A 26,549-nucleotide genomic window follows, 5' to 3' on the forward strand; every position below is an offset into this window, starting at 1 on the left:
CGCTGCTAGTATTAGTGGAGAGAAATGGTGCATCTGTGCATAAGGTGCGTAAGGGAAATGAATGCAACACGATTATAAGTAATCAGTCATTAGTGAACATTGTTGTTCATTATTAATAATTATGTATAACAGGATATTGTAAAAATTAAGTTAGGAAATTTTTATTAAAATGTTTCTTACATACCGTTATATTAGCTAGGCCACAAAAATATTTGTTGTGGGCCACATGTGGCCCGCGAGCCCAGAGTTTGACATGCTTGAAGTACAGGTTTGAGGCACACTTGCATGTTGGAGATTACCCTATCTCGCTGTTCATTGAAACCTTGAGACTGCTGTGTAAAGAAACTCTGAATATCTCATTAAAGGATGAGATACCGCATGGAGCAGATATAAGCTGTTCTAGCTCTTGTCTTTCCAAACCAACAAGCCACCTAACTTCAGACACGGGAGTGAGCCATCATAGATTATTCTGTGCTAGCCAAGCTGACATAGGCCAGATTTGCTCAGCCACCCCACAGAATCATATAGAAATAAAAATGCTTGTTACTTCAAACATTTGGGGTAATTCTATATGTAAGCAAAAGCAAATCAGTTCAAATATAAAAAATAAAACATTTGCTTTTAGATGAAAAATATTCTAAATTATTATTATTTTTTGCTTTTAAATTTACTTTTGAAAAAGATGTTTCAATGGAGAATTTAGTTTTAAGTTTTATGAGCTCACTAAGGGTTGGGTAGATCACTTTATAAAGACTCCAACTTGAGTCATTCTAGTTGAAAAGTATACATTTCTCTTGAATTCCTTGGTGCTTTAGTTAGCTTTGTAAGAACTGGTTGCAATAATCTGTCAAGATATCATCACATTTTTTATTAGTCTTCTCATTTCAATTTAGCCATTATGTTTTTATACCATTTTTTAAATGTACACTTGAGAACTTTTGGGAACCAAACACATTAGCTACTGATAATTTAATGTGACACATAGTAGATGTAAGTAACATTAGCACTAACATATTTTTCACATTTCTGTTGGAATTTGTAGCAAACACTTAAAACTATCCAAGAAAGACTTAAGCTGTATTTACTGTCAATAAGAATTATATCTCAGGTGTGTGTATAGAGTACATCTTCTTCCGATCGACTGGGGAAAATCAGGATGACAAAAATTCATTTATATTAAAATATGCTCCCTATTTTTTAAAATAATTGATTGACATAAATTGTTGATTGAATGTGAGACTATTGGGAAATTCAAGAAATTGTGGTGCTTAGAAATTATAAGTTGTCATCTTATCCTAGGGCTTTTTATTTTTTTTTTAACCTATTGGTTGCAAATTTTCCTGAAATTTTGGTCAAGTATATGAACTAGGTTCCTTTTGCATAGGTTGATTTGAGGCTCAGATTATTTAGGGATGACCAGAATGACTATTTTTTGGCCCAAGATGTTCAGAGTTGCAATCTGTTCCTTTGGACATAAGTTTTACCAGATGATCCATATCATTGTAACCAGCTTGCTCTGTAATGTTCCTTATTAGAGAACACATTTTAATATTGTCATCCAAAATTAGAAAGACTTACTCATCCAAATAAGTAACAACTTTGCATTTTCAAAGACTAAGTATAACTCTTGCTGCAAGTCATTATTTGGGGGAAAAGTATAGAATGGAGAATTCTTCCTCAGAAATGAGAAATAAAAAAACATAAACTTTTATATGTCCAGGTTTTATTGATAGTAATTTCAGATTAAATTCTTTAGTTGTATATCAAGTTACCTGAAGGGACCAAACAGCCTCAAGTATAGAGACTGTCTCAGTATGGAGAAAGCAGGTCCACTTAGATCTGGTTTCATGTTAATGACTTTATCATTCTATTATAACACATTCTTGTCAGTTTTGTATGATGCAAGGTGATATTTTTTCTATAGTAGGTTTAGACTAATTCTGTTGCCTTTTTATTGAAAAGAAAGAATGTTTTCCCTTTGTTTTTGGTGGAGGAAAGGATGATCTGTGGTCATTCTTTGGATAAGAACGAATTATTGGCCAATGACTACATCATACAATTCTTCTAGTACTGATGTAACAAATCTCAGAGAACCGTGCTTTTTTTTTTTTTTTTTTTTTAAAGTGGAATTTAGAGCTAGGTAATTTGGACCCATTCTGCTGACTTGTTGGGTAGCCTTTGAAAATCACTTAACCTCAGTTACAACATGCTTTGAAATCTTTAGATAAAAGTCCCTGTGTTTAAAACAGAACATTAGACTGGATTCTTATTTTATAGAATACTCAGGGGAAATTTTGAGAGTGTTACATAAAATGAGAATTTGGTACGATAGTATTATTATGGATTTGGGGACTAAGTGAGCATGTTCAGTATATGTGATTCTTAATATTGCAAGGCTCCGAATGCATAGAAAAACATTCAATTTTTTTGCAGACTTTTTTGACTGCTGGAGAAACTACATGCCATGGAGAGAAATGAATAAAGGTCCTTAGCAGTCTGACAATGAAAAGAGTCGCTTATGTGGTGATTTATCAGCTTGTATCTCCAATGAGTGATTTGGAGATAGTGAGATGCATGAAACTATCATTTAAAGTGCCTCCTTTCATGGATACCCTGCTTTGGCTATGTCTGATTCTGGAGGAAGTGCACTGAAGTGGCACTTGTCTTCACATTGTCAGACACGTGAGGCCTGGATACGTGAGGCAGATGCAGAGGTGCCCGAGGGTTTCAGGGAGCCCTTTGGGAAGAGGGAAACTTTTGAGAGTGGTAACATGTCTTTTGCTGTTGTAAATTATCTCTTAGATTCTCTTACTAAGGTGTGAGGATAGACACACCTTGGTATGAAATTAGGTTGACATTAGATTAGACATTCATATAAGGCTGTGACCAGAAATGTGTAAATGATAATTCTGAGGCAGAGGCCTGACACTAAACTGCTCATGGAGTTAGCCTGGTTGTTCTGGAAGCCTGGACATACTTTCATTCCAAGCATATGGAAGAAGCTTAGTGATGGAACTGAAAACATTTCTAAGTTGAGTCCATCCCGCAAATCTTTACTGTGCACCTACTCTGTGGCAGGCACTCCGCCTGGTATGGGGGATGTGCCGGTTCAGTGGACAGATGCTTAATGGTATTGAGGCTACAGTGGGCAGCTGCCCTTCTGACTAATTGTTGTTTTCAATAAATATATTTCATGTAAAATGTAAACATTCTACATATTGTGCTTCATTTAAAATGCTTTATGTTGCTTTTTTTGAAGTTTTATTTTATTTTTAAAAATATTTGTTATTGAAAGTATTATGCATGTTCCTTTCCCCCTCCATTGACCCCTTCTAGCCCACCACTGCTCCCCACCCCAGGCCTTCACCACCTTATTGTCTGTGTCCATGGGTTATGGGTATCCTATCTAATAAAAGCTTAATATGCAAGTTGTCTCCTCGGGGCGGTTGACCGGGAGATCAGGAGTTTGACTGCTCGCTATGATGTGCACCGACCGTGGAACATGGCGGGTGTTGGGAATGCACTGTGACCCCTCGCTGACTACCTGGGGGCGGGGGTGATGGGGATGGAGGTGCGGTGAGAATGTGGGGTGTCTGCCAAGCTCGCTCTAACTCCCCCTACTACCCTCCCCCGGGATGCCAGGGCTCACACGCCCGGGAATCCTTCCTCTCCCCTGCCCCCTCCCCCTTCCCAGCCCCCCACGCTCAGGTACTGGGCGCTGCGAGGAGCCTGCCCTGTACCTGCATGGCCTCTTCCAGGTGAGCTGGGTTGCAGCCGCCGGGGCCGCAGGGGTCGGTTGGGCTCTCCATGGGTTCAGGAAGGAGCCGGTCTGTGAGGCCAGCTGGAAGAGAGCGTGCTGGCCATCTGGCTTCCATGCAGCTCCACTGAGTGGCCAGAGGCCCATGTTGCACCCCAGCCAGAGGCATTCGGTCATGCTCACTGCATCTCCATGTGGGGACTCAGGCGCCGTCACTTAGGTGGAGGGGGGTGCGCTGGGGCCTGGGGACCCAGGTGCTGCCTGGGGCCCAGAGGTCAGCTGGGACCTGCCCTTCCATGCAGACACTTGTGCTTTGATTGCCAGCCAGGCCTAAGGACCACACCTGTGCATGAATTGCACCAGGCCTCTAGTATGCATACAAGTTCATTGGTTGATCTTTTCCCACCCACCCACCTCCTCTGCCTTCCCTCTGAGGTGTGACAGTCTGTTCGACGCTTCTATGTCTTTGGATCTGTTTTTGTATTTTACTTCACCAAATATTGCAATCTGAGGTGTCCCTAAAAAAACCTCATGAAATCAACTTATTTTTTTTGTTCAATAAGTGTTCTTTTAATTAACCTTTATTTTGAGCCTATTTTTAAGTGCTAGGCACTTTTCCACTGAGTTCAAATTGCAGAAATCCTTGGATTAGCACCTGTAACTGCTCCCTGAAGAGGTTATTGCTGTAGTAAGGCTGTTCCTGAAACTTGTGACCAGCCTGAAGAATTTGGTTTTACCTGTTCTTGTTGGTTTGTCAACATTTATGTCTTGCCTGGCATTCAGTAGCTGTTTTGCTTGTACGTACTGTTCATTATTTTTCCATACTCTGTCCAACAGAGCCATCTTGCTGTAGACAACAAATTTACCCAGGGTTTTATTGTGCACCTGACATGCTCTGCTCTGGGAAACCCCAGTGCCTGCCGTGAAGGTGCCTGCAATCTAGAGAGGGAACAGATAAGTAAACATTTATAATAGAAGATGATAAATGACACAGCAGGTATAAACATGAGATATTGGGGAAACACAGGAAGCTCACTTAACTCAGACTGTAGAAACATCAAGATAGAAAGGATAAAACCCACTTGTATTAGTTATTTATTACTGTGTAACAAGTTGCCATAAACATGGCTCAAAATAGCAAGAAACATTTCTCTTTCTCTTCATTTCTCTGGGTCAGGAGTTGGGGAGCATTTAGCTGGGCAGTTCTGGCTCAGGTGTCCCTCAGATAGTAGTTGAGATTCTTCCCAGGCTGATGTCCTTTCAAAACTTGACTGGAGATGGAGGGTTTACTTTCAAGGGGGTTCACTCACATGGCTTATATGTAGCTTGAGCTATTGGTGGGAGACCTCAATTCCTTCTAATGGAGAACTTACCACAGGATGGTATGAGTGTTTCCATGACATGGAAGCCAGCTTCCCTCAGGGTGGTCCAAGAGAGAGCAAGGAAGAACCCCTCATATCTGCTGTGACCCAGTCTAGGAACTCTCCCAACCATCTTCTCTAGAGTCCTGTTAGTGTCACAGGCCAGCAATTCTATAATATGGGAAGGGGCTATACACAGTGTGAACACTAGGAAGTGAGGGTCATTGGGACCATTTTGGGGGCTGTCTCCCACACCAATATTCAGGAATGCTTAGTGTCTGTGATTTGATGCTAGTCCCTGGGGCATTAATTTACTTGGGCCTTGACAACCACCAATGATAATGGGGGTCATTGAATTTCATATGTTATACAGGTTTCTGTTACTCTTCCTCTTACTCTAATCATGTGGAGTAACAACAAGATGCCAGCAAAACACTGTATACAAATGCTTCTTAATTCAATGCCACTGAGGAATTAGTTGTGTCCCTGACAGTTAATAGGTTTCAGACAACATCACAGAAAAAAACATATTTGCTGCTAAACATGGGGATTACAGAATAATTATTTTTTTCTGATAGTGTTGCTGAGACATTATAGTGGGGCTCCAAGTGGGACTCTTTCCCTGGAGGCTTAGAAATTAGCCATTTGCATAGGTTGGCCCATTTTGTTTGTAGCTCTAATGTGAGTTTCAAGCACATCGTACAATGGACCATTTATAATAAATAAGCATTCTCTGGGTCCTCTCTCAGAGAAGTGATGAAGCCCATACGTATTTGGGATTGGAGGCCTGAAACCTTTCTTTAATTGAGTAGGGAATGTGGATGTCGGTGATTAAAAGTTGATCTTCATTATACTTACTAGATAATAGTACTTGCTAATGCTATTCCCAGTTCTGTGGTTGTATCAAAAGGTCATTTAGAAAGGGGCTTCAACTCTATTTAATCCTAATTAGTCCAAAAACGCCACCCCCAATAAACATCTCATCCAAGTACAATGTGCTTTTTATAAATTTCACTTCAAGATTTTGGATTCAGTGTTTTAATCGCCTTGTATAGAAAAACCTAGGGCTGCCACTATTCCAGTCGAATCACTTGCCTGCCTGTACTAACATAGCTCAAGCTTATATAGCTCAGACTTTGCAGCTTGTTGGGTTTTGTCATCTGCATTTAACCACGTAGTATCTGGCCCCCTTCTCCCACTTTGTCATAACGGGGGAGCACTGAATTGCTTGTGATTGCAGAGCATTTTCTGCCTGTGTCTTGCCTGCAGCACAAATTGTTTAGTAGCCTTCTCATTTAAAGCCAGACTGCCTGCTTTACATCCACTCTGACATGCTGAGGGAGTCCACAGTTTCTGTACCAAGCTTGTTAGGCTTGACTGCACTTACAATATTTTCATAGTTTGTCATTTGATGGAAGCAGAACTGCATTCACACACAAGGTCCAAGATGCAGAGATTGCTCTGTGTGTGTGTGTGTGTGTGTGTGTGTGTGTGTAAATATTCTTCCTATAACTTATCTTTCCTTAATCTGTATAGGCACCTAATCACTTATACCCCCTTTGTATATAGCCATAATGGTCTCTTTTTTTTTATCCTGTTTTTAACCCAGGCTGGGGGACATGTGTTTATCAGCTTGAATTTGTTGTGTACTATTGACAACATTCAGTTTCATCTCCTCATAGTCCTTTTAATATAATTCTTCTATTCTTTCTTATCAAAGATCATATTCTCTCTTCCTGGGGGTACTACTTTTTTCTATTACATTCCTCTTAACTGCTGTCATATCTGTTAAACTTCTGTCTTAAGCAATTTTGAGAAAATGAGTGAGGCATACAAGGAAAATATGGGGTACCCTTTTGATATTGAGGATCTGAAGACCCTGAAAAATGGGGATGCTGGGAACTCTGAAAGTTAGAAATAGGATATTAAGGAAGTCAAAAGCTCTTAGGAAAGTGTGAGAACTTTGATATGGATTACATCCATAAAATTCTTCAGCTCTTTCACACCCTATGGTATGTGTTCCCTCCTTGCCAAATCCTCTGAACTGCCTGCACCTCCTCCTCCTTTTACCCTCTACTCATTTGACTTACTCAGGTGCATTCTGAGATCCCTCAATCTTGGGCAGCCTGACCCTCTTAGGTATTTCCTCTCAGTCTCTAGCAGCCTAACAATATGAGCCAGGAAGCCAAACTCTAATATCAGGTACCTAGAGCCCCTGGCCATGTGCAAGTTCCTTTCTCTGCTGGTGAAAGAGAGGGAACTACTGGGAGTATCTCAGAATTATCCTGTGTTCCTCACTGGCCTGTTCACTCTCAGGTAGCTCTGGGGCCCTTTTGGATGTCCCCGAATTATCTAGCCAAGTCTCTGATTTACCTATTAGGTATTGCTCAAATAATATTGTATGACTGGGTCACTAGTCTTTCCTTTGCCTATAGAAGTCTTCCTTCAAGCATGATCTCTATTTCCAATAGCTGGCTTATTTTCAAAATTTACTGAGGTTTTTGGTACATGATATTCCACCTTCTCCACCCGTACATCTTAGTTTCTTAGTGCAAGGGGAAAATATCTTGAAATGATAAGGTTTGGAGTCACTGCAGATTCCCTATTTTTATCTTGAGTTACATTCCAAACTGCCTGATCTGAACTCAGAAAATTTGAGGCATGATCCCAGTTGTCACGAGTCCCCTGAAGGTCCTATCCCATCACCACTCCAACCCCATCAGTAGCTTTCTTGGAGGTTTACACTCGGATTCACCACTCCTTTATACCTGTAATCACACAGTCACCTGCATCTGTCCTGATGCTTTTCTCCTATTTGGAGCAAGGGGGAGTGCAATGTAGACTATGTGGTTTGACAAAACTTGAAACATGGCCCTGTAACTTCCTAGCTAAGGAACCACGGGTGAATTACTTATAGTCTGAAAAGTATCCTCATGTGCAAATTGAGGATAATACCAATTTGATGTGGATGATTAAATTAGATAATATATTTATATCCCTAACTGAATGCTTGCAATCCAGTGTACAGTCAATAAATAGCTTTGTTCCTTGCTACTTGACGCTTTCCAACTGAGACGCTTATCTCTTCCGGGGTCTTGTTCCATCAATCCTAGCGCTTAAGACCTTATCCCTCAACTATACCCTCTTTCATTTTCGGAAGTTCTCTCTCTACCCTGGTTCTCCATTTAGCTAGTGCTCCAATTTCCTCTTCTTCATGTCCTAGCTTATTGAAAAGATTGCCTACATTTTATCATGTCCCATTTACTACTGCATGGATCCATGATTGTTTGCTTTTCACCTTCCTCTGACCATTGAAATTGCTCACACTGTGGTTTCTGGTACCTGATGAATTGCCAAATATAATGGATACTTTTCAGTCTTTTACTGTCCTTGATTTATTTATAGCATATTATAACATTTATTATTCTTTAAAATTCTTTCTTATTTTAGATTCTTCTTCACCTCTCTGAATGTTGCTACATCTTCTTATATACATTATCTTCCTATTTGCCGTTTTAATATTAGTATGCCAGTCTCTTGTCTTCTTCCTTCTCTCTCTCTCTTCTCTATCCCTCTCCTTCTCCCTCCCTCCCGCCTACCCTCTCTTTATTTCACTTCTCATTGGATTTTTTTTCTGACCAACAGATGCAGAATACCAAGTACATGTGGACTGTCCATCAAAATAGACAGAAAGAGTCCAACCAGTGTGGCTCAGTGGTTGAGCGTCACCTATGAACCAGGAGGTCATGGTTCCATTCTCAGTCAGGGCACATGCCCAGGTTGCGGGCTTGATCCCCAGTGTGGGGTGTGCAGGAGGCAGCCAATCAATGATTCTCTCTCATCATTGATATTTCTATCTCTCTCCCCCTCTACCTTCCTCTCTGAAATCAATAAAAATATATTAAAAAATAGACAAACTATGATTATATAAAACTGTATGGATGAATCTCAAAAATACTATTTTGAACAAAAGAAGCCAGACATTACCAAAGACTAAATACTGTATGATTCCATTTATATGAGATTCATAAATTGGTAGAATTAATGTATGGTGTTAGAAATCAGAACAATGGTTGACTCTGGAGCCTGGGGATTGACCAGAATGGTTCCTCGGTAACTTTCTGAAGTTGATGGACATGTTTTATATTTTGAGGTGTTGGTCTATACATTTTTTCATGGGTCTACATATTTTTCAAAATTTATTGAATTATGTACTTGAGATCTGGGCATTTCATTGTATGGTCATTGAAAAAGGTCATTGAGAGAGATAGAGATGGCGGTAGAAAGCAAATGTTACCCCATCACTTCCACATTCTCCCCAACTCTCACAGGAATTTCAAAGTATTCTGTGTGAAGCAGGGTGGCTCTGCTTCACCTAAGGCTGTTTTTGAAGACGACACAGATATTGTAGTTTAGAAGGTTCACCATCAGGGTATGTCCCAGAACCGAAGATGTATGAAGGAAAGATACCTCCATGTGGTAGTCCTAAGAACTGACACAATGTCAGATATTTAATTACATAAAGGGAAAACTATTTTCTAGCTTTTTATGCAGTGAACTGTGTGCTTAAAGTACTTATTTTTTATATTTTCAGAATACTAGGGGTAGTAGAGGGTTGGAAAGGGAAATATACCAGCCTGCCAGATTCTATAAACACAATTATTTGAGAAAACCCTAGTAAAAATGCACTAATGTATGAGTGCATTTACTGACATAATTACAATGCCAATAAGCTCTGATCTAAACCAGGCAAAGTAAATACATCCTTACCCAAATGGGAAAAATTTATTTGCATCTTTCAGTAATCAAAGCACATTTTCTGAAAGTCAGGATATCTTAAATTGTATGCATCAGTTCAGTATCCTCCGTTCAAGTCTGATGTCATGAGACAAAGCTTGCTCACTGGCTCTGATGGATTCTATCCCCATGAGGGTGTGGACTCAGGTCTCTAAGTGGCCTTTGCCGTACTCTCAATATTGACTGTTGTTGTTTTTTCCTGGAAAGAGGAGCCTTTGAGTGTGAAAAAAAATGCCATTTTTTTTCACACTCAAAAGTGGCAAGTAGTTACATATGTGTATTTATATATTTTTAAAACTATACATTATGATTCTGAAAAATCCACTTATTTATGTTTCCTGACAAAAGAGGGTTCATTTTCTTTGCATTTCATAGACTAATTTCATTCATTTATATTTTATGAAGCCACTATTGTTTATTTCATTGGTTAGCAGAAGTAGGGGCCAGTTTATTTCTGTCAAGGTACCATAAAGATAGTTCCAGGAAAACAAGGAGAATGAGAAATAATTTTCAGGTTCAATCCTTCTCCCCCTTTTATTCTAGTTGTCTTACTGAAAGATGTTTATCCAGGTTGAGCTATCTTCCTTGCTGTACTGTTTTTGTCTCCTCATAATGTGACCTCACTGTGCTCTGTTTAAGGCAACATTGTCCTTTCAATTGCTATGGGAATGGTTTCAAAGTCAGCGATCTGGCAATTGGCTACACCTATTTACCAACAGGCAAGGTATTTATGCTTAATCGTAAACCTGCACGGCCATCTCTAAAACTAGGAAGATATTGTAGAGATAGGGGCCTCCAAGGGACACTTTAAACTTCTAGTTTACTCAAGGGTGAATGTTTGTAACATATAAGGTTTTTCTCATAATGATTAATTTCAAATAAATCAATTATACAATTTGAGAACTTTTATTTGTTATGATTGAGATTTATAAGGTCGTTTTTGTACCACACAGCATAGTTAATGGTGACTTATAAATACCTGCTACGTGTCTCTCTCTCCCTAATGTGCCATGACCTTAGACATGTATACAGGAAAATCAGTGGGTCATGTACAGTTGTTTGGAAGGGTCTCTTTTGTGCATTTTTTCTTGGCCTCTCGCTCCCCCCCCATTTTATGTGTATATGTGATATATGAATGTGACCTAAAACATAGATTGATTACACAGCAGCCTCAGTATTTTATTGCTTCTGCCCTTCCTTTCTTGTCCGCATCCCTCCCTTCCCTTGCCTCACCCCCCCCCCCCCTTTTTTCTCCCCATCCGTCCTTCTGGAAGAAATTTACTGAGTAAATATGAAGAATTGGTGTGATCATCACCACCATTAGGCTTAATGAGTTTTTGGCTCTGTCCTTCCACAGGGCTGTTTTGCACTTCTGCAGAGCTGGTGCTGTGCGTGCAGATGGGCACTTGGCGAGCAGGAGTACATCCGATGTCCTTTGTTTCGCATACCTGTGTATTCGCATTGCACACGGAGACGTGGTTCCCAGCTCCCTGTCACAGGAAATGTCCTGCAACATATTAATCATAAACATCCTAGAAATTGGAACTGATATCCTTAATATCCTATTTACTACTGCAATGGAAATATTTCCTAATAAAAGTATTCAAGTCTGCCAAACCAACATACTGATCTCCAGTGTAACGCATTGCTTTCCAAGTACTCTACAATTTTATGATACTAATGTCATGTCGCCAAACTTGGCCACCAAGCTTGCTCCAAAATGTTGAACTCCTAGCAAAAATGCTTTTATAATAACTCCCATTCCCTTGCCCAGATGAACTCTGAAATCTATGAACGTGTCCAAATTTATTATTAACTTTTTTTGTTGGTTCTCATTGAGTGCTCTAATATAGAATTATCTATGTTAAGGTTCCTCATCTTTTTAGTCTGTTTTGTTTAGTCTTCTGCTTATTTTTTTTGTTTTGCAAATTGTTTTGAGGCCAGGGGAAAGGCAAGTTAAGGATTCATATTCACAGTCCTTTTTTTTCTGACCACTGTTTGTATTTTCTTAGCACAGTGAGTCAGTGTTTATGGGGACGGCATGTTTTTGCTTTACTGAGTGGATGTTTTGGTCATGCACGTGTAAGACATTGATTTGCGGTGCCGATGCCTATTATTCCTCCTTTGTTCTTAGTGCTCTGTATCCTAATTTAAATATAATTTTCTCCAGCTTATTATGAACACAGTTGTAAGTGAAAGCAGCCCCAAACACACAAAATCCCTAGAAGCAAAATGGTGGTGTTTATAGGGAGGAGATATATGAATTTCTAAGTGTTTTGGGGACTAAGGTGGAGAAAAATTAAAGAATGGAGGGAAGGCAAAAGAGATCATTAAACTGTTTTTGTTAAAATTAAAGTTTTATGATTTCGCTTCACTATTGGAGTTTATTGTAAACTAGAGGCCCAGTGCATGAAAATCGTGCACTCAGGGGTGTCCCTTAGCCCAGCCTGTGCACTCTTGCAGTCCGGGAGCCCTTGGGGGATGTCCGACTGATGGCTTAGGCCCAGCAGTTGGACATTCTTAGCGCTGCTGAGGAGGCAGGAGAGGCTCCTTCCGCTGTGCTTGCCAGCTGTGAGCCCGGCTTCTGGCTAAGAGCGCTCCCTCTGTGGGAGTGCACTGACCATCAGGGTGCAGCTCCTGCGTTGAGCATCTGCCCCTTGGTGGTCAGTGCATGTCATAGCGACCGATCGTTCTGCTGTTTGGTCAATTTGCATATTAGCCTTTTATTATATAGGATATGAACAGAGGCATATAATAAAATGTGCCATTTTCCTACTCAAAAAAATAGAGGTGCTGCTCCTCCTGCAGCACTGAAATTTCTGACCATGAGTACCACTCCCTCTAATCTCAGAGAGGCTGCATGCTTGGGAAAGACCACAAATAACTATTTTGGTCTGAAATCACTTTGGGGCATTGCAGTGTCTCCATGCTTATTTGCTATGCTTATTTGGAATTATTCACCAGAATAGTTCAAGGACAAGAAGTTTGATGAGAAAAAGAGTGACATAAGATTGGCTGGTGCAGGTGGTATTCTGTAGCTGGTGATTGGCTGAGGCACTGACAACTGTTAGAGTTCTCAAAGAGGAGGGACTTAGAGAGGAAACAATGAAAAACTGCCTTACTCAAGATTTTGCCTGAGACCAATTTTTCATGGATTTATATTCTTTTATATATCTTGCATAGAGTTGAGTTGGCCCATTAGTCTATGTAAGACAGTGTAGAACTGAGTTTTTATGACAACAGTGTAGAGATGCATTGCATATTTTCAGTTTTCAAATGATCATTTATGAATTGATATAAACCTTCCTTGAAATTAACTACATTTTTGGTCCTTACTTATTCTGGTGATTTTACTACTTACTGAGAGAAATTTTCTCTTATTGATCCTCAAATTACTTATTTCTGTGCCAAAGAAGCACTTCTTGGCTTCAGTGTTCAACATGATGGATCTGCATTCTCCCTCGCTAGACTTGTTTGTAATATTAACAGTTTGATAGAGTGTTATGCTTATGGATATGTGGCAACAAAGAAAACATGGACCACCTCAGTCCAAGAGGCTACCTCACAATGAGCGAGACAACGTCTAGGAATAGGATGCGAGCATGGCATTGGGTACTGATAACAAGTGCATGGTGCAGGGAATCACTGGAATGAATTCAGAAGGGAGAAATCCTGGTGGATTAGGCAGAAGAGGAAGGAATCCTGGGAAAGTCAGCCCTGGGTTTACCTAAAATGTGCTCCTGACAGTGTCAGAAATAAAGGCTTTCATCTCAGCACCGTGCAATCATTCTTCTCTGTCGATGCAGTTGAGGTATACCCTTTCCTTTTGCTCAGATAACTTCCTTCATCCTGGTAACACTCAAATCTCTTTTAAGATTTTATCTCTCCTGAGTGGAATTCAGTTTTCAAGTCTTTATCAGCCACTTCATCTCTTCAATCATTTATGTTTAGGAGGACTCTTTCCCGGTTGCTTTTTCTTGAAGTATGGTGTCAACAGAGGTGCACAGTAAGTACTATATGGGTTTTTGTACAGAAGAACATGATATGTTCTGTTTTATTTCCAATGCTCCTCTTTGATTATATCTTGAACTTTGGTGTTCTTTGTTTAATATAGAGAAATATTGAGTTTGTTCTCAGGTTCTTCCCTGGGACTGAACATTTTTATCTCAGAATGTACTATCTATTAAATATAGATTAGATTTGGCTTCTTACTTTTCTAAGTTTCAAAGTAGCACAGTGTCATCTGAAATCTTAGAGCTTCCTTTGTGCACACTCTTGAGATTATTTATAACTAGATCAATTTCAGGATGTCTTCTTGCAGACCCTATTGATTGCCCCCCCGCTCCCACTTTATTTTTTTTCCAAAGAAATAGTCAGGCCTTTGGCCAAAACAAGAAAGGTAACCATTTATCTTCTTGTTAATGTCTCTCTAAGCCAGTTCCCTATCCATGAAAAATCAGTCCTCTTCACAATCCTTCCCTCAAAATTAATTCAGAAGTATCCTTTGGTGTGGAAATTGGTCAAAGGCATTTCGAGAATCAGCATCCAACATAGTACAGTGTGTCTAATAGTAAAATTGTGGTAAATATGAATTAAGACTGACTGGAGAGACAGCTCAGCAGTTCTCAAGTTAAGGGGGCTTTTCATAAGGTAAGAGCTGGAAAATGCCAAATAAGTCAATGTTCTATCCTGACAGTCTCTAAAAGTTGACGGACCAAGACAACTATATTCCACACTTGTGACTGGAATAGAAACGAGAAGAAAGGAATGCTGAAAAGGTAAAATACCAGCTAAGAAAGGTCAAAAGCTCTCAGAAACTGATGGAGAAGGGATAGATGAGTATTATAAGACTGAAGGCATAGTAAAAAAGAGTAGCAAAATTTAGAAATATGTAGTACTTATCTCTTAAAGTATATATTTTTGTTGATTATTTAGTTTATTAATTTTGATTTTAAAACTGTGGGCCAATTTCTTAAAAGGGATTAGAATGACAGTTTAAAATTTAAGTCACAATGTTAACCTATTCTAAATGGACCCATTTGGCATTCCCTGTGCAGTGAAGCCAGCAAGAAAATGAGGATAAAATAGGAGGACTGAACAGTGGAGAGTGGGGTACCACAAAATTTACTGAGAAAACCTGCCTGTCCTTGCTATCTCTACGTGCTTAACCCATAGTCACTTCACAGCATCAAAGGCTCTGTCTTCACCCCACTTTCAGGCAGTCTTGCTGTGGTTAACAACAGTGCCCTCTCTGTAACATATGTTGATCCAGGTCAGTTCGACCTGACAATGTATAGACGTGGGGGTTAGAATAAAGTGAAAGTGACAGTCACAAATTAGTATTTTGGCCCACTCTTCTGAAATTGAAGGACATCTAAACCTCCATCAAGATCATTCTGGGCCCAAACACTAGACCCCTCTACCCTTCTCTCCGTGATGGAAGGAGATGTGACTTTGGGTGGTGGGCACACATTGCAGCATACAGATGATGTGTCAGAATTGAACACTTGAAGCCTATATAATCTTATTAATAGATGTCACCCCAGTAAATTTAATAAAAAAGATCATCTTGGGAGCAGTGCTTCCTGTGTGCTCTGTAGGACCATTCAGGACCACCTGTGGTATCTGCTGTTTTCCTCCTTTGCTGCTCAGAACAGTCACTGGGCCTGGAGGAGGACATAGTCATCCTTGCCACCTACCCAGAGGCCCTGTTTCAGCCTGTCTATGTCTCCCAGCGTCCGGTGTGATAGGAACCGTGCTAATTAGGTGCCGCTAACTGTTGTTGCCAAAGCAGAGTGTTGTTGTTTTAGTCCCCGTGTAAGTTGATGACACTTTCAGATATTTATGAAAATGGGCATGAATCCTTAGGGACAGAACCTGGGAACAATCCTGAATTATCAATCATTAGCAAAATATAGCTTTATTGAGATACTAGAAGCCCGATGCATGAAATTGGTGCAAGAGTAGGCCTTCCTTCCCCTGGCTGCCGGCATCGGCTTCCCTCTGGCCGCTGGCAAGCACCCAGGACCCGGGCTTCCCTTGCAGCCCCGGCTTTGTCCGGAAGAATGTCTAGAACGACGTCCAAAATGACATCTGGCCTAATTAGCATATTGCCCTTTTATTATTATAGATCAGTGATTCCCAAAGTGGGCGCTACCGCCTCCTGGTGGGCACTGCAGCGGTCCAGGGGGACGGTGATGGCCACAGGTGCATTTGTTTTAACTTTTTTTGTATTACCTTTCTTTTCTGAGTTCGATAAATAGTTTCATAATTTCAAACTTCAATGTTTCTAATTTACACCTTTCTTTACTATATTTTACGAAAAAGGTAGAAACATTAATACATATATCTTTCTGTTTAATTGCTATTAAAACTTAAAAAAAATTCATTTCCAGGGGTCGCTGAGTAATATTTTTTCTGGAAAGGGGGCGGTAGGCCAAATAAGTTTGGGAACCACTGTTATAGATGATTCATATACCGCATGTTTCACCCATTTAAAATGTAGCATTCTAGTCTTTCCTTCTTAGTTTACCTTGGCTCCTTTCTCACTAACATATTCACAGAGTTGTACAACAGTGTAAACACTCAATTTCAGATTGTGTCAGCATCCCAAACGAAATCCTGCCCTTATTAGCCATCACTTCCTATTTCTCCTTGATTCACAGGTTTGAATCAAGACCCCCAGCAGAACGACTAGGAATGACTGGTCACTATGACACACACTGACCACCAGGGGGCAGATGCTCAATGCAGGAGCTGCCCCCTGGTGGTCATTGTGCTCCCACAGGGGGAACTCTGCTCAGCAACAAGCCAGGCTGACGGCTGCCAGCACAGCGGTGGTGGTGGGAGCCTCTCCCTCCTCCTCAGCAGCACTAAGGATGTCAGACTGCAGCTTAGGCCTGCTACCCGCTGGCAAGTGGACATCCCCCGAGGGCTCCTGGGCTGCCAGAGGGATGTCTGATTGACAGCTTAGGCCCAATCCCCTGGGGTGCGTGCCTAAGCCAGCAGGTGGTCATCCCCTGAGGGGTCCCAGACTGCGAGAGGGCACAGGCAGGGCTGAGGGATCCCCCCGCCCCTGAGTGCACAAATTTTTGTGCACCGGGCCTCTGGTTCATAATAACCAAAAGGTGAAAACAACCAAAATGTTCATTAATTTATGGATAAAGGGAATGTGATATATCTATACAATGGAATATTATTCAGCAATAAAAAGAAATGAAGTATAGATATATTCTACTGAACCTTGAAAACATTATTCTAAATAAAAAAGCCAGTCACAAAAGAACACATATTGCATGATTCTTTTTATATGAAATGTCCAAAATGGGCAAATCTATAGAGATAAAAAGTAAATTAGTGATTGCCTAGGTCTGTGAATCAAGGAGAAATAGGAAGTGATGGCTAATAGGGGCAGGATTTCATTTTGGGATGCTGACACAATCTGAAATTGAGTGTTTACACTGTTGTACAACTCTGTGAATATGCTAGTGAGAAAGGAGCCAAGGTAAACTAAGAAGGAAAGACTGGAATGCTACATTTTAAATGAGTGAAATGTGTGGTATATGAATCATCTATAATAATAAAAGGGCAATATGCTAATTAGACCAGACGTCATTCTGGACGTCGTTCTAGACATTCTTCCGGACAAAGCCGGGGCTGCAAGGGAAGCCCGGGTCCTGGGTGCTTGCCAGCGGCCAGAGGGAAGCCCAGGTCTCAGGTGCCAGAGGGAAGCCGATGCCGGCAGCCAGGGGAAGGAAGGCCTACTCTTGCATCAATTTCATGCATCAGGCTTCTAGTATCTCAATAAAGCTATATTTTGCTAATGAGTGATAACTCAGGATTGTTCCCAGGTTCCGTCCCTAAGGATTCATGCCCATTTTCATAATAATTTTCATAAATATTTGAAAGTGTCAGCAACTTACACGGGGACTAAAACAACAACACTCTGCTTTGGCAACAACCGTTAGCGGCACCTAATTAGCACGGTTCCTATCACACTGGGAGACATAGGCAGGCTGAAACAGGGCCTCTGGGTAGGTGGCAAGGATGACTATGTCCTCCTCCAGGCCCAGGTCAGTTTGCATATTATCCTTTTATTATATAGGATAGAGGCCTGGTGCACGGGTGGGGGCTGGCTGGTGTGCCCTGAAGGGTGTCCCGGGTCAGGGTGGGGGTCCCGCTGAAGTGCCTGGCCAGCCTAGGTGAGGGGCTGAGGGCCGTTTTCAGGCTGGCCACACCCCCTTCAGGGTGGGGGTCCCCACTGGGGTGCCTGGCCAGCCTGGGTGAGGAGCTGATGGCTGTTTTCAAGCTGGCCACACCCCCTTTAGGGTGGGGGGGTCCCCATTGTGTTGCCTCGCCAATCTGGGTGAAGGGCTGAGGACCATTTTCAGGCTGGCCAAGCCCCCAGGTGACGGAAGCTCCCAGCCTCTCCTTTTTTTTTTCATTCTGGGATTTATTTACCTTCTATAATTGAAACTTTGTTGCCTTCAGTGGAGCTCAGAGCCGGCCGCGGCAGGCGGGAAGCTTGGCTTCTTCCATCACTGGAGTAACCAAGCCTCCTGCTCGCTCCAGCTCCGTGGCTGCTGGCCGCCATCTTGGTTGGGTTAATTTGCATATAGTCACTCTGATTGGCTGGTGGGCGTGGCTTAAGGTGTAGCGAAGGTATGGTCAATTTGCATGTTTGTCTTTTATTAGATTAGATAATGTTGTAAACATTTGTGTCCATGTTTTGTGTAGACAAAACAACCAATAAAATTATGTACATATGTTTCAGACTGCCTTGGTAATATACCTAGAAATGGAATTGCTGAGTCATACGGTAGCTGTAGGGTTAACTTTTTGAGTAACTGCCTGATGGTTTTACAAAGTGGCTGCACATTTTACATTCCCACTAGCAATGTAAGAAGGTTTCACTTTCTCCATATCCTCATTAACACTTGTTTATTGTCTGCCTTCTATTACAGCCATCTGAGTGGCCGTGAAATGGTATCTCACTGTGGCTTTGATTTGCATTCCACTGATGACTAATGATGATGAGCATCTTTTCATGGGTTTGTTGCCTATTTCTTTATCTTTTTTGGAGAATTATCTATTCAGAAACTTTGCCCATTTATCGGTTGGGTTATTTATCTTTTAATTATTGAGTTGTAAGAGTACTCTATATATTTTAAGTACAAGTTTCTTATCAGATGTATGATTTGAAAATATTTTTTTCTGTTTGTGGGTTGCCTTTTCAATTTTTTGATGATATCATTTTCATTTTTTATGAAGTCCAAATATTTTTTCTTTGTTGCTTGTTTTTTTTCATGTCATATCCAAGAAGGCTTTAACTAACCCAAGGCCACCAATATTTAATCCTATATTTTCTTCTAAGAGTCTTTTAGTTTTAGTTCTTAAATTTAGGTTTATGATACGTTTTGAGTTAATTTTTGTATATGGTGTGAGGAAGGAGTTTAAACTTCATTTTTTTTTTTGCATGTATCTATCCAGTTGTTAGCCCCATTTATTGAAAAGGCCATTTTATACCCATTTTATACCCATTGAAATGGCATCCATGTTGAAAATCCCCAATCCATTATTCTTAAGCCAAACTGCTGTGCCTCTAGTTCCTTGCTTAAGGATGAGGGTGCTCCTCCTCACTCCTCTCCCAACCCCTACCCCAAGGAGGCTTCTCATTCCTCCTCTAAATACTAGATTCCTCATCAATCTACACTGGAAGGTCTCCAGATACTCAGATTTCCATATTACCTTCTAGCAAACACATCCAGATACATCCTGGTTAAAAATGCTGTGTTCCTTACCCCCTAGCACACTGATCATTTTTTCTCTTGGTTCTCTAGTCTTTCCTTCTCAGTTTACCTTGGCTCCTTTCTCACTGTGCACACAATTTCAGTTCACTTCCTGATTTCTGTGCTGGCTCCCAAATCTGTAATTTCAGTCCAGACATTTACTCTGAGTTCCAGACCCATATTTCCTGGATGCCCAGGGTTGAAATCAAAGCCAGCGCAAATAAACCTGAACTCATTGTTATCTCTTCTCCCCCAAAGCTGCTTCATCTCTTCAATACCCTATTTTGATTAATGTCACCACTACTCATGTATTCCTCACCTTGGAAATCCTGGAGTTATTATAGTCTCATCTCTGTTTCATCCCCTAGTCATCAAGTTCTGTTGATTCTACCTTGGGACTCTACTATCTGCTCCCTACTGTCCATCTTCTGCCTTCCTTATATCTTGATCATTTTCATTTCTTTTTGCATTGGCATACTTAACCTTCTTGCTCCTAGCTGTACATTTTCCAGCCTATTCTTCATGATGGTACAGAGTTATTTTTTCTTAACATAAATCTTATTAATTTGTTCTTCCCCATGAACACTAAACTTTCATGGATTCTTATTGCCTTTCCAGCCAATTTCCTGCCACTTTCCTCCCTAATCCATAGCCTTTAGCCATATTAAGCTATTGCAATTTGCTGAATAGGTTCTTCTATTTTGTGCCTCTATTTTTTGTATATGCTCTCTGTGCTATCTAAACTACTTTGAATCCTTAAAGATGAGGTATCATGTTTTTCTTAACTTTTCCAGGAAGTTAATTACTCTCTATTTTTGTACATTTCCCTGAGTGCTTACTGATATTATAACAATTACTCCATTGAACAATTGCTTGATCATTCATAAGAGAGAGAATATAAATCAGTTTTGAATCAATATCTTTACTTTAAGTATATGATAAATAATTTAATAATTGATGAATAATGAATTCTACGTTAGATTTTCCTATGGTTTAGCTTATGAGAGAACTGGTTTTTTTTAAATTTCACACATTTTATAGAAATTTGCTGAAAACACAAATTCAAGGAAATTATAATTTATTAGATTTCTACCAAAGAAAAAGTGTTCTAGTGGGATTTTTTTTTTCTCTCCCTTAGTAATGTGAGGTTTGGACTTTCTCTCTCTCTCTTTCTTTTTTAAATTTACAATATGATGAAATTTTCAGAATTTAAAATAAGACAGAAGCTGACTAAAGAAAAATTTTTAAGTGTATATAAAAATTTATTCAAGTTTTCAAAGGCCCACCCTGAGCTGAAATTCTACCTCAGATATTCTATATAAGTAGTTTCATGACCTTACCCTTCCTGCTGTTTAAAGTGTCATATAAAGTGGCTCTTTACGTTTGTTTCCTGATTTAGCATTGGCCGTGGTTTCTGAATGAGTCCCTATGGTCTGACATGTCTGAAACTGAATGTCCCTGGAAAGCTTGAGCTGTCTTCCTCACATTTGGCGTTGAAATGGAAGTAGATTATAAAGATGGGGCGTAGTACTGACAGAATAACTGTAAAAACTCTTCATGGCAATCCATGATGAAAAGTTATTGAATTTACACTAAATCTACCTAGAATTTATTCTCAGATGCTAACTGCCATACTTTGATTAACTATAGTTTATCTTTTTCTAGTGTTTTAGTTCAGAGCATTTTATGCCTATGGAGAAATGATAAAATTTTATTGCTTGTTTCATGGAATTTTTGGCAAATACTAGGCTCATATTTAGTAATCAAGGTTTTTTTTTGAGGAAGGAGATAAGTATTTGGTATCCTGAGTGCTTGAGGGTAGTTTTATTGGATTAACTTTCTCTTACATGTTGCATAAAATTTGGTTATCAGCTCTGTGTACAAGAAATTATGCTAAGCAAAATAAGCCAGTCAGAGAAAGATAAATATCATATGATCTCACTCATTTGTGGAATATAATGAACAACATAAACTGATGAACAAAAATAGATCCAGAGACAGAGAATCATTGATCAGACCGTCAAACCCCAGAAGGAAGGTAGGGGAGGGTGGGGGTAAGGGAGAGAGATCAACCAAAGGACTTGTATGCATGCATATAAGCATAACCAATGGACACAGACACCAGTGGGGTGAGGCCATGAGTGGGGAGTGGGGGGCAATGGTGGGATAAGGACACATATTTAATACCTTAATTAATAAAGAGAGAAAAAAATAGACTAGCCATTTTTAGGCTTTATCAAAACAAACAAACAGAAAAAGAAAATAATACACACTTGATTTTTAATTTTGACATGTATTAATAATAAATTTTACTATGTGTCTGACCTATGCCAGGCATTGTGGTAGGAGTAAGGAGTAGTACATGAACTTAATAATTCACAAACCAGAGAGTAAGAAAAGGGCATTAAGCAAATGCATTCTAGCATAAAGTGGTGAATGCTATAAAATTATTTTTAAGAAGAGCTTCCAGGTAGTTGGCTAGGACCTCAAGTTAAAGAAGCCTCTACAGAGAAGGTGTCTTTGAGCTGGATCATAAAGGATGAATTGGAATTTGTCAGGTCACAAAAGAGGAAGGTTATTTCATGCAGAGCGAACGGCATGCTCATAAGCTTGGATTTCTTATGAAATAAAGAGATTGTTGTGGCTGCAAAATGTTAAATTACTATAGTGACTCCTTGTTTGTTGGAGCAAATCTAAATACTTCAACAAGGCATTCAAGAATATTCTATTTAACATCCTCAGCAAATGTGTATCCATTATTAATTCTGCTCGCTTCCTACTGTAGTCCCTGAGTTTCAGTGGCATGGTTTCCTTAATGTATTCCACATGTGTGTGGAGACTTTCTTGACAAATCTAACACTATTCTGAGTCTTCCCTTATTTTGGATACCCCCTCATAGTTCTATAATTTCTTGACATGTGTACTTAACAATATGAGCTTCTGTGGGCAAAGACTATGTACCTTCTATTCCTATCATTTATACTGCTCAGCAAAGGGCCATTAACCACAGGAAATGTATAAATCCTTGAGGACTGCTATTGTAGCTCTAAACATATTTTTATAGATTTAAGCTCTACATTAATTTTAAAAATTATATTTATTGTTGAAAGTATTACAGATGTCCCCCTCACTCCCACCCCCCATTGACCTCCTCCCCCTCCTCCCCCACCCCCCTCAGGCCTTCACTGCACTATTGTCTGCGTCCATGGGTTATGCATATATGCATACAAATTCTTTGGTTAATCTCTTCCTGCCCCTCCCCCCTCTACAGTACTTTAATTTAATTTAATTTTCAAGGGCATTTGTGTTTTGTATATACACACATAAGGAAGAGTTGTGATGCTTACCTTTGAGACTTGTCCCTGCTGCTCATTTATTGTATGATATGTACAATTAAATGTCATGAAATGGACTAAGTGATATACAGAATTCCTTCTAGTTCAGAATATTCTTGTGGAATAGGGTAAGGAGAACTGTGGGTGATTTTCATAAAGGTATATATTTATATTCTGTGCCCCCCAACTCCCATATCCCCCATTTAGGACGATTCCCATATTCACTTTTGTGATTGGTTTTCCAATATCTGTAATGATCTCAAAGAGTGATAAGAAATTCTCAAATCAATGTTGCAGTTAATTCATTTAGATCTTTTGAAAAATATTCCCCACAGTGCACTCCATATATATAAAACCCAGGAAAAAAAGATCCAATAGACAAAGTTACAAGAAGAGTTGGGGAATCAGCATTCTAGGTTCTGGAGAGCAAAGTAAGATGCATGTAGGTGCCAGTTTTGGTTTTGATTCTGGTCATCCATTGTTGCATAACAACCTTCCCCCCTCCAACTTAGGTACTTAGAAAAGAACAACTATTATTTATTTAGCTTTCAAATTTGCAGGCCTCAGTGGGGAAGGCTCATGTTTTTGCTTCACAGAGTGTTAGCTGAGATGACTTGATGGGGGGGCTGGAGGATCACTTCCAAGATGAGTCACTTACATGGCTTTGAATCAAGTTGGCGGGGAGCTCAGCTGGGGCCAAAGGCCAGGCACCTTAATTCCTTTCCATGTGGGCCTCTCTGTCGGGTACTTGAACTTCCTCACAGAATGGTGGCTGAGTTCCAAGAAAGAGTGTCCCAAGAGCCTGGGAAGTGGAAGCTGCCAATTTCTTAAAGTCCTGGTATGGAAACCGGCACTACATTAGTTCTGGTGTCTTCTTTGGTCCATCAGTCACAGAGTCCAGGTTTGAGGGGAGGAAACGTGGACTTCATCTCTGGATGGGAGGCCAGCAAAGTTATTCAAAAGAATGAAAGCTGACATAGGATTCTTCATTGAAAACAGTCTGACTGTTTTTATTCTGATATTTATTTTTATTGTAAAAAAGTAAAAAAATACAGAAAAACTTCAGGACTCATTTGATATGAGATTTGGGAAAACTCTAGATCTCCTTTAGTAAATTTTATCCTGTGTCTAGTCATCTGTCTAGTCACATCTACCTTCATGCAGCCTTGAATTAGCTAACCACAATTTATGTTTTATTAGTATAATATTTATATTTGAGATTTAACATATTATTCTTTATGCTTCCATTCCAGGCTTTTTGTTGATTTCAGGTTAGGCTTGTTAGTGAATGTGTGTGTGTTTGTGTGTGAACGCACGTGTACACGCTGATCTTTATGGATCGCTTTCATTCTTGCATTTTCAATTTTCTATGACCTTTCACTATCTTTAAATCAAGTCCTCTTTTCTACCAGGCTGATCATAGGTACTCTGAGGGAACAGTGGGAATCTCATTGTAGGGAATATGGTGAAACCTCTGAGAGTATAGCATTTCTATTTTAGAATTCAGAAAGAGTACTTTGAAGCTCATATAGTTCATCAACCAATTTCTTGAATTCCCTCTATAACATTTCTGCCAAGTAATTACCCAGCCTACACCAGAATAGCTCCATCAATAGAAGGTCTACTAGTCTCATGTGGTAGCTAGTTTCTTCTTCAAACATTCTTCATTTTAAAATATTTCCCTGTAATTGAGCTAAATTTGTATCTTTGAAACTTCTTAACATACCAAAAATTCTAAACCCTCTTACCCATGAAAAGCTTTCAGAATTGAGACTATTTCTCATGGATCTCTTCTCCCTCCCCCCCACACTATATTTCTATTGATTTCAGAGAGGAAAGTAGAGGAGAGAGAGATAGAAACATCAATGATGAGAGAGAATCATTGATTGGCTGCCTCCTGAGCCCGCAACCCAGGCATGTGCCCTTGACCAGAATCGAACCCGGGACCCTTCAGTCTGTAGGCCCATGCTTTATCCACTGAGCCAAACTGGCTAGGGCTCTTATGGATCTTTCTTAATCTGCTGATTTTTCTTTCACTAAACTAAACAGTCTTATCTTCAACTGTTCCTCTTGGCATAGTTTCAAATGACTTTCCACCTAACCACTTACCTCTGAAGATATTCTGGGTTGTTGATGTTCTTAAGTATTGTTTAGTATTTAAGAAGTACATAACACTATTGTTAAACACTAAATAGTATTTATTAGTAAGAACTGAACACACATTCCTGAAGCAATAGGATGGGAACCTTCCATGATGCCTTTAGCTGTTTATTTTCTATTTAGCACAGGTTGCAAGGTACCTGCTTAGAGTTCCAATAGTCTTAGCAACATGTATGCCTCTTGCTCACTTTCTGTCTTCCTCACTTTTTGTCTTCAAAACTGTGTCTGGGTTGTGGATTTTAAATCTGGAAGAGTAAAATAAGTTTATGTCTTTACTTCAAATGTGATAGACATCTAATTCCTTTTTCTTCTAGTCTGTCCAGAATTTATCAATTTTGAAAGGTAGTGAAGCATTTAGTAGGCTACATGGCTTTCCAATTCTGTAATTCTTTTCTTTGTCAGGTTCTTTTAAATAGTTTCTTTAAGGTAGAGGGACAACATAACAGCAGGCATACTTTTAAAAACTTAACGATAACTTAGTAAAGGACTTGAATAAACATACATTTTATGTATTTTCAAGTGACCAGGTAACAAATAAAAATAGTGCATAAAGATAAAGGAAAGAAAAAATAAGATAAAGGAAAGGAATAATATCTGTATGTCGTTTTCAATGTTTAATTATGTAAATAATTGTTGAATGACTGGTTGGCCCCATGCTGGAATATTGAATATTGAACCTGAATTGTTTTGATGTAAGACAGGCTTTATAACATTCATGCATTCAGGCTGCCTTCAACTCCCCAGATCAATTAATTTTTAATTATTTAAGCTAGTGAGTTAAATTCCCTAAGTGGATATGACCCTTTATGGAGACAACATGAAGGCAAATTTTTCTTGCATATTTATAATGAGTTTATTTCAGTTTGCTTCTTTGTAAAGTTTGACAGTCCATGCATGTGATATGTGTGTAATGCTATTGTTTCTCTTCAATATATTTTTAGTAAACGTAGGGAACATAAAGTCTCTTTCTTAATGGTTAGTTGATTTTGAGGGATATTTTTAGTTATGAAAATATTAAAATTGGTAGGAAGAGGCAAGGAATCAGAATGGTTAGTTGAGGGCTGGCATATTATTGTGGCTGCTTACAGTTGCCAATCCATGTCTCCTTTGTACAGTAATATGCTCGACAGAGTTAGCATTGATTCCATGCATAGATTGCATCGCCAGGGTCTTTTGCGGTGTGGATAGAAAAATATTATGACACTGTAACAAGTTAAGCTGTTGTTATAAAACAAACTTTTACTGCGCCTTAACGGCCCATGGAATGCAGAGACTTAAATTTATTGCTTCATCAGCCACTGATCTGGAAGCCCCTTATTAGAAAACTTGCATAAGGCATGTGCCTACCACC

This window comes from Myotis daubentonii, chromosome 5, assembly GCF_963259705.1.
Source record: "Myotis daubentonii chromosome 5, mMyoDau2.1, whole genome shotgun sequence".
NCBI classification, from domain to species: Eukaryota; Metazoa; Chordata; class Mammalia; order Chiroptera; family Vespertilionidae; genus Myotis; species Myotis daubentonii.